The sequence below is a fragment of the Trachypithecus francoisi genome, unplaced genomic scaffold (assembly GCF_009764315.1).
Source record: "Trachypithecus francoisi isolate TF-2019V2 unplaced genomic scaffold, Tfra_2.0 Lachesis_group8, whole genome shotgun sequence".
NCBI classification, from domain to species: domain Eukaryota; kingdom Metazoa; phylum Chordata; class Mammalia; order Primates; family Cercopithecidae; genus Trachypithecus; species Trachypithecus francoisi.
In genome coordinates, this window is record NW_022681473.1 from 82,948,205 (window position 1) to 82,964,831 (window position 16,627).

Below are 16,627 nucleotides of genomic sequence, written 5' to 3' on the forward strand. Positions count from 1 at the left end.
TATTGATAAAAATCCACTAACAACGAACCCAAGCACTTCAAACCCATGTTGTTCAAGAGTCAAATATATATTTGTTTAACTATAAAAGTAATCTATATAAAGTTTAAATCAGAAGACAAGAAAACATAAGTCTTTCCTATCCCCAACTTACTCCCAAGAGGCACCCCAGATACTATTTTGATGCATATTCTTCCTGTCATTTTTCTTCTGTACGTGTGAAATTTGTTTTACAAATATGGGATCCAGCTGTACACACTATTCTGAAACTTGCCTTTTTCACCTGGTGGGAGTCTCTGAACATCATTCCATTCTTAGCACATTCTTGTAGCAGCTGCATAATATCCCACCAGATGAATGCACCCTAATTTATTTAATAGCCCCCACTTATTTATATACATTTTTCATTATTTTCAGTTTGTGACAATCGCGAAAAATACTGTGATGAATATCATTTGACATATTTTAGCAATCCTATTTCAGTATATTGTACAATGAAGATCTAATAATAAACATGTTATATCAATGGATATACCTATTTTAAATGTTGCTAGATATTGTCAAGTTAATAGGTGCTTAAGAAATGTGTGTTGAATTGATTTGAAAAGACACATATTTCTAAAGCCAAGATAGAAGAGGGGGAAAGGAGAGTGAGATGGAAAGGGAAGGAAAGAATCACGATTCAGAAAGATTAGAATATTTTGATCCCAATTTTCATCTTGCTCTACTGATGCTATAGACAGTACATTGTACCTTTCAGGCCTCTGAGGGTTGTACAATATTACTCCCATTAGGGAAGCTTCATAAAGGCAGGGCTCTATTTTATCATTAATAGAACTCAATCTCCTAGAACAGAGCCTAATACAAAGATGTTGGATAAATATTTGTTAAATAAATAAATGCATGAAAACCAGGAATCTTGGAGGTTAACTTAAAGAAGATATGTAAACTATCATGTCATATGCACTGAGTGCATCTTCTAATTATAAGGGTATCATAGTACCTACCCTTATACTAGCAGATGCTTAATCGCACCATCAGTAAGCATTAGAACAGTGAGTAAATCCCAGCTTGCTGCCTGCAAAGCACATACCTTCTTCCCACTGCCACATTTGGAGTGCCCTTGGCTGAGAGACTGCATCTGGAAGTGGGATTCCGGCTCCATGTGTGGGCTGAAATTCACACACAAGGACAGGGTCAAATAACTGACAGCAGCACAGTTTGGCATAAGCAAGACAAGGGTTCCTGCAAGATTTAAGCCTGGCCTCAGGCTACAGTTTTCACTGAGCCTCTGGTTGCTTGCTGCGTGGGGCATGAGGGGAGGGAATATACATGTTTTCTTCTGCAGAATTTCCTCTTGCAATGTACAGACCAGTGTTCATCATGGCATTGAAAGAGGTCGCAAGAACATGGTGTAGGTTCTGCCACATACCCTGTAACTGTGACAATTATACCATTTTGGATAATTGCCTTGTAATTGCTGCTGTGAGTTAAAATCTAATGTTATCCTCCAATTGTTCTGATGTCTTTTCATGAATAATGCAATCATCCCGTGAGCCTCTGACAGTTTCTCATTTAGATCGGCCCTGTGTTTGAGTTACGCACCATTGTCCTACCCACCATTGTCCCACAAAATTAACGTGGCAGAGACAATACAGGAAATAATTGGGACTTGGCTGATCATGGAAAATGGGAATGTGAGTGAGTAAGATGTGAAATTTTTCTCTGGAAATATTTCCAAACCCCAGTTGACCCTACAGGTAGACAGGATGGAGAGGGGCAGGTTTCTCTTCATGGGTCTTAGTCTGCTGCTGTCTATGTATGCTGGACACACTGTTCTGGCTGATGCAGTGGGACTTTTCTTAGAACAGAAGAAAAACATATTTTTCCATAGGGTGATTTTTCTCAGTTATATTGTTGTCATCATCAAATGTAAACAGCTCTGTAAACATAAGCTGGTGTGTCTCCCTACAAGGCCAAAATACCAATTGTTCAATGAATGGACAACAGCAGCTGGGATTTCTGTTTCCAGTGTCTGGAACTTGGTTTAATATGACAAAAAGAAGTCAACTGCATTCAGAAGAATGGCAATAGAGTCATTTTAGAATTTCAATTTAGCTTCTACCCAGAAAAGGGACCACCTCAGATGGTAGAGTATTGCTCATTTATTTCTATGCCAGTGAAACTGATGCCATCATTATGGGTCTTCTGAGGCCTAATGAAAGTGGACAGAGGTACCCTGGCAGCCAATAGCGCTGTCAGGTCAGGTCTAGTCTTGATATTCTTTTTGCATAAGGGCCCAAGTTAAGTTTCTGAGAAAGCTCAAAGCCTGCACTTCTCATTTAAAGGAAAGGCACCCACTTGAGCACCCTATGACTCCTCTCTGCTCTCAGCACTAAGCCTAGATTCCCTAGCTTGGCATCAAGGGCCTTCAAGAACTTGGCAGGGTGCGGTGGTTCACACCTGTAATCCCAGCACTTTGGGAGGCCGAGGTGGGAGAATCACAAGGTCAGGAGTTCGAGACCAGCCTGGCCCACATGGTGAAACCCTGTCTCTACCAAAAAAAATACAAAAATTAGCTGGGCGCAGTGGCAGGCACCTGTAATCCCAGCTACCAGGGAGGCTGAAGCAGGAGAATCGCTTGAACCCGGGAGGTGGAGGTTGCAGTGAGCTGAGATCATGCCCTTGAACTCCAGCCCTGGAGACAGAGTGAGACTTTGTCTCAAAAAAATAAATAAAATAAAATAAAATAAAACAAAGCAAAGAACTTGGCCTTCTGTTCATGTTGCCAATCTGCAGCCAGAATCAGCCACACTGGCCTCCCTGCTGAGTCCTGTATGGGCCACTGTACATGTTTTTTTAGAGTCCTTTTTACCTCTAGAATCAGTTTTCTCTGATTCCTCAAGCTCCATTGTTGCCCCTCTTATGTTCTTCCATAGCCTCCTGAAGTTAGCCCTATCATGGCATTTCTCATATCACATTATAATTTTCAGAATATTTATTTGTCTTCTTTGCCAAACTGTGAGATCTGGGTAGGCAAGACAGTGTTCAACCCAGCTCAACCACAGTTTTCATCGATGAAATCCGGTAAAAGAGGAAGTGAATGAATGAATGGATAGGTGACACCCCATCCTCCTGGCTTTAGTTGGGTGGAGTAAGTAAGCCAGGTGTCCTCTGAGTCTGAAGGACCAGGAGCCATAAGCGCTAGCCTGGGGTGTCAAGTGGCTGGCGCTGGTTAGGTCTGGGTGTCTTCCCAGGGCAAGGTCCCTTCACACAGGCATAGACCACCCCAGGGAGTCAGGTGTGAGCTGCACAGCCTCCCAAACCTGCTTGAGGAGATGGGTTCAGAGTCAACCAGAAAGGAACTTTGTTCGAGCTCTGGAGTTTGACAGAGACAAACAAAAATCTGAGAGCCAGAGCGTTTTCTCTTTGGTCTGAGATAATTCAGGTAAGCTCTGTAGCTGGTGGCTGCTGGGAAGAGAGGAAACTATAGGGCTCAGCAGGCTTTCACCAGAAAGGGTGATGGGAGGAGAGCCAGGGAGCTCCCCCACTGCTGACCCATGACTGGCAGGGAAGCTCCTGCCAGGAAAGTAAACCTGGGCTTCTGGGAAGTGGGCTGGCTGTGTCGGGGGCAGCGTGACCTCTCAGAGAAGAGTGCATCCAAGGACTTCCAATGCAGTGTCCCCATGAGTCATGTGGTCTGCAAGATAGTTTTAATCTAGACAGTAGGGGTGGCTGTTTAACATTTGAAGCACCATCATTGGGAACACACACTCTAGAGGTGGTTATGTAGCTTGTGAGACAGTAACCAGAAGCCCCCACTCCAGGGGCTTTATTACCACAAGCCTCAGACAAGCTCAACCTTATTTATGTCCAGTCAGCACCAGACGGTTTGTTGTTTGTCATATTGGATATTAGAAAATATTTTTTATTGGTAAAATGAGCAGAGTTCAAGACCTGTAGATTAACTAGAACTATTGTACAGGCACCTCTGTGGAAAAACAGGTGAGCCCAGCAGCCCTGACCCTTTGAACTGGCAGCCAAGGCCTAAGGACTCCATCCTGATGAGCCATTTCCAGATGATTGTCCCCACCCGAAGACCAGCTGAAGCCTGCTGCCAGGATCCTGTCACACCTGCATGCAAAATGCTCATCAGAGACTGAAAGGCTAGGATGCCAAGACTTCAAACCACACAACAGACATGTTTTATACCTGCTAATTCAGTCTGAGACTTGTTTCATTGTGCTACCTGGTGGCAGGGAGGGGGTGAGGAGGATCTAGCAAGTGATGGCTTCCAATATCTGTCAGAAAAGAACCTAATAATTGTAACTGGTCAGTATGGCTTATGTCCATTTCCAACATTACAAAGGGGCCCTGGACCAGCAGGCACCGGCCTTGTAGCCTAAGATGACTACAAAGCTTTTTCTCCGATAAAAGGTCAGTGCTCTTACGTCCTGGTGTACATTGCTATAGCTACAGTTTGGTACAAAACTTTGGACAGTTCTGTGGCGCTATGCTTGTAGTGCTGTGCAGACGTGTTCTTGGAGTTTCTAATGAGATGACATTCCCCACTTACCAGCATTTTTTGTTATGTTCATTCTACTAGGTGTTTTGAGGTTCTCCCTTCTTCCTGAGCAGTGAGAAATGACTGAGTAGCGAGTATGACACTTGAGCCAGGTACAGTTTCTCATGCTTGTAATCCCAGCACTTTGGGAGGCCAAGGTGGGAGAATCACTTGAATCCTGGAGTTCGAGACCAGCCCCTGGGCAATGAAACAAGACCCGCATCTATAAATAAAAATTAATTAAATTAAAATAATGTTAAAAATAATATGACACTTGGAGGATTAACCCTGACAATTTTAGTTTTCCTTTTAAATTAAATTTTTATGATGTCCTTAAGAAACAAGCACTAAAACTATGATTATTCTTGAGAACTAAGAGTAAATTGACATTCAGTCATTCACTTGCTTTAGCACATATATAGTGGCATTCATTCCCTACTGAGCAAATGTTCATTGAGTGCATATTAGAGACCCAAATACTGACAGGTTATATGTTTAGTTCCCCAGTCATTTTTAGCAAAGCTGCAGTTGTGATTTGTAGAAGACAAAATAAAGTGTTCTGGACAAAAAAGACTGTATTGCACAGTCCCGGGAAGAAGAGGAATACAACAGGTAAGCATTCTGCATTCTGTCCCTGCACATCTCCTGCACCTGCCTAGCTCTCCCGTGCAGGCTGAATGGCCTTTGATGACATTGACAGGCTTGAGGTGTTCCAAAGCTTGGTCCAGGTCCCATTAGGCACCAATTCATGCTGACAACAGCTGGAATTTTGACAGGCTTCCCAGCACTAAAGATAGGTGAGCTTCTTGATATCTGGCCTGATGACGGCTCGGATATGTCATCTTGCTATTATTTCTAGGTTTGAGCTGGGTCTCAGGCTTCCCAGGAGATTTGCACTTGAGTGGGAAGCAACATGACAGACAGGAACAGGTAATGTTATTGTTACTGATCAGTGAGAAAAATAGCCCACTTCACTCCTAGTCTAACCCTGGGACACCAGAATCTTAGGAATGGGCAGGGAATGATGGCATTCCAAATCTGACCCAGAAAGGACTCCAACAATCCTCCTGGGAACAAAACCATTTTCATAGTCAGCATTCTCAATGTTTGAAGCTTAATGGTTTTTCCAATCATAAAACAGATCACAATCATGAAGTTGATTAATTTCCCTTTCCAGGTGGAACAGAATCTATGTGCACATCCTAGCACCTCCTAGCAGATGCTTAGGAACAAAGGATACTGTTTCCATGTAGAATTGCTCCCCTGATTATGTCATCCTGGACCTCTTCCCTTTAATCCAGACCATCTCTAACTGCCCCGGCATCTCTAATAAGAGGCAATGCATCCCCACATCTCATCAGACATGCTCCATTCTTCTAATTCCTCAGGCCAAAGACCTGGATGTCACCCCTGACTTTCCTTCCTCATACCCCACATCCAGTATTTAGAGATTTCTGTCAGCTCCACCTAGAAAATATATTAAAATATATTCAAAACCAACTCTCACCATTTAACTTTGTGACTACTCCTCTGGTCAAAGTCATCATCTTGCTTGGATTATTATTGTAGACTCCATTTGTCTCCATACTTTCCATTCTTCATGGTCTGCTCCCCATCTCTACTATTTCCTTTGCTTATTTTCTTCATGTACTATTACCTGATATTTGCCTTCTGTGTCCACCCACTCAATAAGTACATGTGGTCAGAACAGCATCTGGCACATGGTAAGTGCCAATATTTGATGGACAAATGGGTGAAGAACACATTGCAGGCAGACCCTGGGTTCTGTCTCCCAGGATATGCTGAATGAGCAAATAATTTAGTTTATTAAGCTCCATGAAAAGTTATCCTGTTGCACCCATTAATTGATAACAACAAGATCAAAGGCTGCAAGAACTCCATCCATTCATTCCTTACCCTCAAGCATATTAACCTAACTTAAATTTAACATGTTGGGCACCAGCTTCTGAACCCAAGTTCTAAACGAACTAGTTAGAGTCTTCACCTGACTGTATTAGCTGAATAACCTTCAGCACTGAACAATGGTTACACCAAGAATCATACAGTAGAGTTGGACCAATCTATTGGCACTAAGATCCTACCCCAGTGCTGTTATGAGTATGCTTTTCACACCTCAAAACATCCACCAGTTTTACAGGGAGGAGAGGCCACAGAGGGAAGGAAATGGGAGAGAGGTTGGAATGATACCCTGGGTATGAGAATGAGGTAGACAACCCTGAATTGTTTTATGACCCTGGGAAGCCTATGGGCTTTAAATCATAATTATCTTGCCTAGAAGTTCCCCATCTACCTATGCTTTCTTCTTTGAAAGAAACCAGGACAGCTAGTCAAGTTTTATCCACTTTATTTAGGAAATACACACACTCATTAAATGTTTAGTTATTGGGGGTAAGGGGGAGCTGAGGACACTACAGAGAGGAGGGTGTGCTTCATTTCTTGCTGGCTTTTGCTGCAGACCTGGTGACCTTGCCAGCAGCGGAGGACTTCTTGTCCACAGCCTTGATGACTCTAACAGCTTCTGCTTGTCTCATGTCCCACACAACAACCTGGAAGAGAAATGGAAGAATGACATGCCTGAAAACTGGCCCAGAAGGAAATGTTCCTTAACTGCTGTCTTGCCCTCAGTTACAGAATGGAGACTGTGCTTTCCTGTTATGACTTAGTAGCACTATACCTGGCTCACCTAGAGGTGGGTATTCAGAGAAGGTCTCCATACACATGGCCTTGCCAGGGACCATCTGTACAATGGTTGCATCCCCTACCTTCAGAGCCTTGAGGTTCTCCTCCAGTTTCTTGACAGAGTGCTGGTCAATCTTTTCCCTCTGTTGGGCAGACTTGCAGGAGATGTGGGCTGTATGACAGTCCAGCACAGGGGAGTAGCCAGTGTGGATCTGCCCAGAGTGGCTCAGGGCAATCACCTGGTGGGGCAGCAGGGTGGAATTAGACAGATGGCAGCAAAACCTGTGGCCTCAGTGTAAATCAGGACTAATCCTGAAGCACTCCCTCCTGCACCAGGCCAAGACCCTTTGCTCCCTGGAGCTTACCTGTGCCACAAAACTGTCAGCCTCTATGGGAGAGGTCGTTCCTGCTGTCTCCAGCCTCATTCACCCGCCAAACATCCTTCACAGACACATTCTTCACATGGAATCCTACACTGTTAACTGGCAGGGCTTCCGCCAGGGCCTCATGGTGCATCTCCACAGATTTAACCTCAGTGGTGACATTGCTAGGGGCAAATGTGACCACTGTCCCAAATTTCAAAAAGCCACTCTCCATACGGCCCACCAGCACAGTGCCAATACCTGTTCAACCCAGGAAGGGAAGTCAGTCCAAGACATACCCAGTGAGAATTGGCTTCCTGGGAGGCCCCTTGGCTTTTGAGTTCAAGGACAAAGGACCACGTATGGAATTGGTAGAAAGCACTAGATGGATCTCTGACTGTTTAAAACTGTGTACTGGATAGCTTGGAAATGCTAGGTGCTTTTCCACTTCATCCTTGCCCAAGGAAGAGGTGGAGTCAGGATTTGAACCCTGGCAATCATACTCCTGTGGACTCCCTAGGGGATTCAATTAAGGATCAACTCCAGAATCCCTAATGGAGTAGTCTACCCTCAGCCCCACTCAGCCCTCAGTCACCTCCCATCCTGTACACAGCTTGCAGGGGCAGCCTCAGGGGACTGTCAACCCTGCACGTGGGCAGGTGGATGGAGTCCAAAGCTTCCAGCAGAGTCACCCCAGTGGCGTTCCCCCCCTTCCAGTCCACCTTCCAGCACTTGAACCCTGGGCACTCATTCTTCTCTTTTCTGCCACCTTGTAAATAAAGGCATGTTTGCTCCCCTTCTGCCATGATTGTAAGTTTTCTGAGGCCTCCCCAGCCCTGAGGAACTGTGAGTCAATTAAACCTCTTTCTTTTATAAATTACACAGTCTTGGGTATGTCCTTATAGCAGCATGAGAATGGACTAATACAAACACAAAGCCTATTTTATAATAAAGTGTTGAATATGTCATGTGATTTATTGAATATTGCACTAGAAGGGAAAAACAGAATTGTTGTATGGGTACTTGAATTACATTTCTACTGAATGCATGTGACTTTTGAAACATGATAAAGTTGAGTCATTTTAAGTTAAGGACCATCTGTATTTCCAGTTTTAATTTTTTTAGTTGCAAAGTATATGACATAGAGGACATCATATTATAGATATATCCCATATTTGTAAGCACCGTTCCCTCCCTCATTTCTAGAAATCTGAGTTCAAGCTCGATATCCTGTTTATTTTGTGTGACTTTGAATAAGCCATTGATACCGTAACTTATAAGCTCTTCACCTTTAGACTGATAACCACTCCTGCCTTGCTCCTCAACCAGTCTTTAGAAGAATCAATAATGGGTTGGAAACAAAACCACAGACTCCATGAAGAAACCACAGAGCAACTACACTCAAAGTGAGTAGAGGTTGGAAGACCTAAATTTCACTCTGCAGTGATGGTGAATATAGATGTTACCTCCAGAGCACTGGAGGAGAAAGAGATTATGTAAATATCACCAGGGACTAACTTTGTTGCATTGATGCTGTAAGATCATGACTGACTCACTGATTGGTGTTTCCAATGTGCCATTCACAGTGCTTTGCAAAGAGTAAAACAATTATATTGATGAAGGATAGAATGAAATGTTCAGATATCATTTATTAGTTAATATTTGAAACAACTTACACCTTTGAACTCACATTGTTAGCCTGTGAACACATATATGCTTTGTGAATATCTTGTGAGACACAGAAAAGAATCAAAGGGTAAAACAAGGGATGCTTCTAAGTTAAGTGCACACTCCTTCTTCCTTCCCCAGACACACATCTGTCCTAATCCAGATGTTAATGATTCAGAGTTGACTATATCAATCAGGTGAGCAACTAAAATATTATCCTGAGAAATGTCAGATTCTATTGCATTGTCTTTACAATTTAACTGTTATTTACCATTTATGAATAACACATACACTTGCAAATTATTTTACAATCATTTTTATAGCTGCTCTGTGAGAGACAATTAAAGCAAAACCACTTTAAATGAAGCTGCTCAAAGGGACAAAGTTGTTGTGCCAACAATGTGCTATATAAATGCAAATTATCAGGATTCATATTATAGTGAAAACTGCTTACATCATTTTTCATGAGCTCAACATGTAAATATTATAATAGTCCTCTGATTTATAGAGCACTTTTCTTCCTGAAAAATAAACATGCCTAGCCATGCATTATTTAACAGATATTTCCAACTCTGAGGGATGAATAAAACCATTCACTCACTAATCCTTTCACTAAGATACTACAACAATGCACAACTCAAAATAGGTACTAAATGTTTGACAGCTGAATGAATGAGATGGCATTTAACACAGCCCATACACATCAGTACCCTTCGTGCAGAGAATGAGGGGTGTGGCAGAGCAGGGTATGGTCAATAGAAAAGGTCAAAACATTTAGGGAAGTACTGAGGAATTCAAAAGACTCAATCAAAGTAGAAGGAAAAGAATGGAAGCAACAAGGGATAAGGTTGGACAGGTGAACTGAGGCTATTAGTACGTGGAAGGCATCTAGTTTTCTAACTCTCAGAAAACAAAACTGTGAAAAAGAAGAAATGATGGGAAAATTTACTTGTAATTGGTGAGGTTAATGTTCTGGAGAAATAACCCCAACAGAGCCATAATCTGTACATTTTAAGTGCCTAAGAAGCCAATAAAAATGTAATCTCATGAGAGTTGTGCCTTCATTAGCATGGATAAAGCAGCAGCCTCATCAGTGGTATGAGCAGAGCAATCCACACTTTGTATTTCACAGGAAGCCTGGTTTATAGAAAGAAAAGTCAGAGTTCACCACATGCATTTGACTGGGGAATGCTTTTTTAGCGTCACACTATTAAGCAATCATGGAAATAATGTACTGAGGAATAGTTTAGAAAATACTGGTTTATAGCATAGAAAAACAGGACAGAAGAGCAGCCCTCTTGCCCTTCTACCAACCCCTAGAAGAATTAGATAATGGTCATATTTCTTGTAAAAAAAAATCACATCCTGTTTATCTTTGGCACTAATCGCAAGCAATGCTCACAAACCTCAAATCCCCAGATTTCTGAATACCACCTACAGCATATCAACTTCTGTATAAAATGTACTGGGACTATGACTGAGATGTTTAAATGATTCCATTAGCCATTGTTGATTCCATAAACATGGGAATAATCTTTTCATTAAATTTATTGATGTCATTTTTCACATCATTAAAACACAAAATTGTCCCCTGCGTGTGACCATTGGAACCAAGTACGCTATGTCTGGGCAGATCTGTGAGTCCCACACACCACATAGCCATCTTGGGCCTGGACTGGGAAAATAAATGGCTCATGCTTCTGATTAATTGATATGGTTTAAACTTGTGCTCCGGCCCAAATCTCATGTCTAATTGTACTGCCAAATGTTGGAGGAGGGGCCTGGTGAGAGGTGATTGGATCATGGGGGCAGACTTCCCCTTTGCTGGGTTCATGATGGTGAGTGTGTTCTCATGATAGTGCATGAGTTCTCATGAGATCTTGTTCTTTAAAAGTGTGTGACACCCCCACTCCCAACTCTCTTTCCTTCTGCACTGGCCATATAAGATGTGACTCCTTCCTCTTTGCTTTCCACCATGATTGTAAGTTTCCTGAGACCTCCTCAGCCATGCTTCCTGTATAGCCTGTAGAACTGTGGGCCAATTAAACCTGTTTGCTTTATAAATTACCCAGTCTCAGGTAGTTCTTTATAGCAATGTGAGAATGGACTAATACAGAAAATTAGTACCTAGGAGTACTAATTAGGAGTGAGGCACTGCTGTAAAGATAGCTGAAAATGTGGAAGCAACTTTGGAACTGAGTAACAGGTAGAAGTTGGAACAGTTTGGAAAGCTCAGAAGACAGGAAGATGAGGGAAAGTTTGGAACTTTCTAGAGACATGTTAAATTGTTGTGACCAAAATGCTGATAGTGACATGGACAATGAAGTCCAGGTTGAGGTGGTCTCAGATGGAGATGAGGAAATTATTGGGAACTGAAATAAAGGTCACTCTTACTATGCTTTTGCAAAGTGACTGGCAGCATTATGTCCCTGCCCTAGAGATCTGTGGAACGTTAAACTTGAGAGAGATTAGGGTATCTGGCAGAAGTGTCTAAGCAGCAAAGCATTCAAGACATGATTTGGCTGCTTCTAACAGCATATGCTCATATGCATGAGCAAAGAGATTATCTACAACTGGAACTTACATTTAAAAGGGAAGCAGAGCATAAAAGTTTGGAAAATTTGCAGCCTGATAATGTGGTAGAAAAGTAAAACCCATTTTATTGGAAAGAATTAAAGTCAGCTGCAGAAATTTGCGTAAGTAAAGAGGAGCCAAATGTTAATAGCCAAGACAATGAGGAAAATGCGTCAAAGGCATTTCAGAGACCTTCACAGCATCCCCTCCCTTCCAGGCCCAGAGGCCTAGGAGGGAAAATGGTTTCATAGGTCAGGCCCAGGGCACTGCTATCCTGTGCAATCTTGGGACACTGCTCCCTGCATCCCAGCCACTCTAGCTCCAGTTATGGCTGAAAGGGCCCCAGATATGTCTCAGGTTGCTGCTCCAGAGGGTGCAAGCCCTAAACCTTGGCAGCTTTCACATGGTATTAAGCATGCATGTGCACAGAAGTCAAGAGTTGAGGTTTGGGAACCTCTACCTAGATTTCAGAGGCTGTATAGAAATGCCTGGATGTCCAGGCAGAAGTCTGCCGCAGGGATGGAGCCCTCATGAAGAACCTCTACTAGGGCAATGCAGAGGGGAAATGTGGAGCTGGAGCTTCCACACAGAGTCCCCAATGGAGCACTGTCTAGTGGAACTGTGAGAAGACCGCCACCATCCTCCAGACCCCAGAATGGTAGATCCACCAACAGCTTGTACCATGTACCTAGAAAAGCCATACTCACTCAATATCTGCCCATGTAAGCAGCTGAAGGGGTGTTGTACCCTGCATAGCCACAAGGACAGAGATGCTCAAGGCCTTGGGAGCCCACCTTTTGCATTAGCATGGCCTGGATGTGAGACATGGAGTCAAAGGAGATTATTTTGGAGCTTTAAGATTTAATGACTGCCTCGCTGTGTTTTGAACTTGCATGGGGCCTGTAGCCCCTTTGTTTTGGCTGAATTCTCCTTTTGGGAATTGGTGTATTTACCCAATGCCTATACTTCCATTATGTCTTGCAAGTAACTAACTTATTTTTGAGTTCACAGGCTCATAGGCAGCAGGGACGTGGCTTGTCTCAGATGAGACTTTGGACTGTGGACTTTTGAGTTAATGCTGAAATGAGTTACGACTTGGGGAATTGTGGAAAAGTGATGATTGTATTTTGCAATGAGAGAAGGACATAAAATTTTGGAGGGGCCGGGGCAGAATGATATGGTTTGCGTTTGTGTCCCTGCCCAAATCTCATGTTGGATTGTAATCCCCATTGTTGGAGGAGGGTCTTGACGGGAGGTGATTGGATCATGGGATGGACTGGGGATGGACTTCCCCCTTACTGTTTATGATAGTGAGTGAGTTTTCATAAGACCTGGTTGTTTAAAAGTGTGTGGCGGCCGGGCGCGGTGGCTCAAGCCTGTAATCCCAGCACTTTGGGAGGCCGAGACGGGCGGATCACGAGGTCAGGAGATCGAGACCATCCTGGCTAACACGGTGAAACCCCGTCTCTACTAAAAATACAAAAAACTAGCCGGGCGAGGTGGCGGGCGCCTGTAGTCCCAGCTACTCCGGAGGCTGAGGCAGGAGAATGGCGTAAAACCCGGGAGGCGGAGCTTGCAGTGAGCTGAGATCCGGCCACTGCACTCCAGCCCAGACGAAAGAGCAAGACTCCGTCTCAAAAAAAAAAAAAAAAAAAAAAGTGTGTGGCACATCCCTCCTCTCTCTCTCTCTTTCCTTCTGCTCTTACCATGTAAGGGTTGCCTACTTCCCCTTCACCTTCTGCCATGATTGAAAGTTTCCCGAGGCCTCCCCAACCATGCTTCCTGTACAGCCTGCAGAGCTGTGATTCAATTAAACCTCTTTCCTTTATAAACTACCCAGTCTCAGGTGGTTCTTTATAGATGTGCAAAAATGGACTAACACACCAATTTTGATGATGGGCTTTGTAAAATTGCAAAGATCATTACTGCAGTTGCCACTCCTATGATTTGGTTACTTGTAAAATAGCAAAAATTATTAAGAGCGTGTTGACTTTCCCCATGCCTGACACATTTGGGGACAGTTTTCATGTACCACTTTATTTCACCCTCACTATAGCCCTGTGAGCTGGGCACTGTTGCAATCCCTCTTTCACAACTGAGGCTGCTGAGATACAGAAACCTCAATTGAATATTGCTTTCTTGATACAATGCAAATGCATTTCATTATCCCCAGGTCTTCATGGCAGAAGTGGCATTTAAGCTAGCCCCAGGAGACAACACTGGATATTTTTAAATGTAAGAAAAAGGCTGAGACCCTAAGCAAAGACCTTTAAAAAATCCTCTGAACTTGAAATGAAGGTCACCAGGTCAACTGTTGAAACCTTAATAGTCCTTTCCCTGCCAATAATGTTATCAACTGGTGCCACAGGAGAGATAAAATTACTGCAGCTTTCAAGTTCAAGGTAATACAGGAGATGGGGAAGATGTCATGGTGATGGTGGGAGAAATACAGACTTTTCAATGAATACGGAAGACTAAACAATAGAAAAATAACATAAAGAGCTGGATGCCTGTAATCCCAGCACTTTGGGAGGCTGAGGCTGAGGTGGGAGGATTGTTTGAAGCCAAGAGTTTGAGACCAGCCTGAGAAACACAATGAGACTCCACCTCTACCAAAAGAAATTAAACAAGTAGCTAGGCATGATGGCATGTGCCTGTAGTACTAGCTACTCACGAGGATGCAGCAGGATGATTGCTTGAGCCCAGGAGTTTGAGGTTACAATGAGCTATGATCATTACACTGCACTCCAGCCTGGGTGACAGAGTGAGGTCCTGTCTCTAAAACGAAATAACATAAAGGAAGGTGATGAGAAGACCCAGCAAGTACTTCAGAATGATGATAGTAAAATGTCAAAATGCACTCATGGCTTTAAAATTTTGGGGCAGAATTATTAGAAGTTAGGAGGAGGCTCGGAATCAGACTGCCTGGGTCAAAACTTCACTCTACTATTTTCTAGCTAAATAACTCAACCAGTTAGTTAGCTTTCTTTTATCTATTTATTTATTTAGAGACAGAGTCTCACTCTGTTATCAAGGCTGGAGCTGGAGTGCAGAGGTGCTATCTCTGCTCACTACAACCTCCACTTCCTGGGTTCAAGCATTCTCCTGCCTCAGCTTCCAGAGTAGCTAGGATAACAGGCACACACTACTACACCCAGCTAATTTTTGTATTTTTACTAGAGATGAGGTTTCAACATGTTGACCAGGCTGGTCTTAAACTCCTGACCTCAAATGATCTGCCTGCCTTGACCTCCCAAAGTGCTGGGATTACAGCACTTTGATTATAGGTGTGAGCCACCATGCCCAGCCAAGTTAGTTGGCTTTCATAAGCCTTGGTTTGAACCAAAAATTGAAATAATAATATTACCTACTCCAATGGAAGAATTCATAAAATGCTGCCTTATATATGTTAAACTCTTGATAAATGATAGTCTATAATAGTCTCCATCTCAAAAAAATCTGTTCATACAGATTTGTATGAAAAATGGTCTTTACAAACCTTCCTATGTTAAATAGCTCTTGAAAAAGGAAGAAGCCAATCTTAGTGATGGGCACATCAATTCTACTTCAAATTCATTTCATAAATGAGATAAGATATGAAAAATTTCTTAGAATAATGTTGAACACATAGTAACTGCTCCATAAATGGCAGATATTATAATATGAATTACTATTTATGATTGCACAATGGATAAGAAAAGATAGAGATAAATTAGATCTCTTACCCCAATTCTAAACCAAACTGCATGTCCAAAGAATGTCAGAACATTTGTAACCCTTATTCTGTGGAAGCATGGACAGCTCACGTGGGACCCCCTGCTGGGAAGATGACCAGTGTGGTGAGGGCCAGCCCAGGCTAGGCTCTCAGGGGTAGAAAGGCCACAGAGCCTTTGTTGGGACAGAGTGAGGGGAAGGCAGTGGATCACATTCTCAGAAAGACAGAGCGGCAGGTGAAAAGTGGAGATTCCCTTACTGTGAGAAACATATGCATGAGGTCATACACTTGATGCATACCATTATCTAAAATGTGAAAGTAAAGAGATCATGGACAATCTCAATAATATCTGTAATAAAACCAATATCTAGGCTGGGCATGGTGGCTCATGCCTGCAATCTCAGCACTTTGGGAGGCTGAGGCAGGAGGATCGCTTGAGGCTAGAAATTTGAGGTCAGCCTGGGCAACATAGTGAGACCCTGTCTCTACAAAATAAATAAGTAAATAATGTGTAATGTCTACCATATATATATTTATATGTGTGTGTGTATATATATATATGTTTTAAAAAATCAATATTTACTATTACTTTGATGCAGGAATTAGCAAACTATGGCCTGTGGGCCAAAATCTGGCTCCCTTCTAGCTTTTATACAGCCCATGTGAAAAAAATCAAAGAAGGGATGATATTTTATGATGTGTTAAAATCAAATGGTATTCAAATTTAAGTGTCCATAAACAAAATTTCATTGGAATACAGCCATACCCATTCATTTATGTATGTGGATGGCTGATTTGGGGCTACACCAGCAGAGTTGGGTATTTACAATAGCCCAGAAAATCCTGAAACACTAACTCTATTAATCATCTGGACTTTACAGAAGAAGTTTACCCTTATCTAGAGCATTGGCAATTCAGCGTCTTCTCATTCATTCACTCATTTAACAAATATTTTGTCCAGGCACCAAGGAGACTGAGATCCAAAGAGGCAGGGAAGAGAAATGAAACCGAGTTATAGTATCCATAGTGCTTCAACAGAGATACATA

General features: G+C 42.7%; 1 pseudogene; it reads right to left on the reverse strand.

Annotated features, from left to right (window-relative positions):
• Window positions 1-6,986: 6,986 nt before the first annotated feature.
• The window catches only part of LOC117081354, a 29,486-nt pseudogene continuing 19,845 nt past the window's right edge, over window positions 6,987-16,627 (reverse strand).